Here is a 1,467-nt window from a genome sequence, read left to right as displayed (position 1 = left end):
GTACAACTCATATATATTATTTCATCTTTACAATTACTTTAAATATTTTATGTATTATCACTTCAATTTACAGACAAAGAAACTGAACGTTAAAGGTGAACCAACTTGCCCACATCTGGAAGATGGTGAGAAGGAAGCCAATATTTGAACTCAGATCTGTGTGATCCCAAGAGTTCGACTCTTGAGCAAAAGGCAACTTAGAACATGCACTTGAAAAGACTTTATAAATCAGGATACATTGCATCCTTTAAAAAAAAATAGCTGCTACTGTTAATAGCTAACAGTAGTCAAATCATTATCTGTCACTTATTTTACCTATATTATCTCATTTAACTGGAACCCTAGCCATTTCATATACTTCTGGCCATGCAATATTTTCTTGTTTGTGGTAACACAGTTGAATTTTGAGCTCTGCTAATCTACCACCCATGCCTGTTCTTCTCAACGGTGCCTTGTGCAGTCTTCCTAAAGACTCAAAAACTCATGAAAATGAAACAAGGAAGCATCAACAGTTCTGGCTAGAGCAAAGTGAGAGTGGTGTGGCAGAAGCGTGAATACTCCAAATTTGTTAGCTAACTCCACCCCTGTGCTCGTCTCAGTACTTGGTGCTGTGTACCCTTTCTGTTAAAAGTGTAAGGGATCAGGCAGCCAGCACTGTTGTTGATTTAAACTCTTCTCTTTTCTCCCATCCCCCCACACATGCCATTTGTTCAGTCCAACGTGCTTTTTTTTTTTCCTATAGAAATTTTCTTCTTATATCTCATGGATTGGTGCCTATCTGCATATCCAACCTCTGCTGTGCTTTGAGAAACCAACGCACTCTATGGCAGGAAATCACACTCCACTGGGCTAAAGAAATACCACGTGGATCACAAAAATGCAGTTTGAGAGGAATTAGGTCTCTGGGCTTTTCATTTTCATCATGTAGACAGCTCTACTGCCGTGATGGTCAGTGTACCTAAAACCCGAAGGACTTTCTGTAAGAAGTGTGGCAAGCATCAGCCTCACAAAGTGACCCAGTATAAGAAGGGCAAGGACTCCCTGTACGCCCAAGGAAAGAGGCGCTACTATCGGAAGCAGAGTGGCTATGGTGGAGAGACGAAACCCATCTTCCGGAAGAAGGCTAAAATGAAAGAAGATTGTGCTGAGGCTTGAGTGTGTGGAGCCCAACTGCAGATGGAACAGAATGCTGGCCATTAAGAGATGCAAGCACTTTAAACTGGGAGGCAACAAGAAGAGAAGGGGCCGAGTGGTCCAGTTCTAACCTCATGCTTAACTTTAAGGCAAATTTGTTGAAGCTATAGAAAGATTAGCTGTAGGAAAATAAATGCAATAGTAACTACAAAAAAAAAAAAAAAAAAGATGCAGTTTGACTACATATGCAAATTTTGCATAGTTACAACATTTTGCTCCTGGGTTGTACTTTGAGATTTAAAACAATGGAGAAGGGGCCAGGGAGATGGCTCA

General features: G+C 40.6%; 1 pseudogene; it reads left to right on the top strand.

The window, feature by feature from the left end:
• The first annotated feature begins 880 nt into the window (after positions 1-880).
• On the top strand, positions 881-1,264 carry LOC105743613 (annotated as a pseudogene).
• The last annotated feature ends 203 nt before the right edge of the window (positions 1,265-1,467 follow it).

The sequence above is a fragment of the Octodon degus genome, unplaced genomic scaffold (assembly GCF_000260255.1).
Source record: "Octodon degus isolate 3935 unplaced genomic scaffold, OctDeg1.0 scaffold00140, whole genome shotgun sequence".
In the NCBI taxonomy this organism is placed as follows: domain Eukaryota; kingdom Metazoa; phylum Chordata; class Mammalia; order Rodentia; family Octodontidae; genus Octodon; species Octodon degus.
This window is presented reverse-complemented; position numbering and strand designations above follow the sequence as displayed.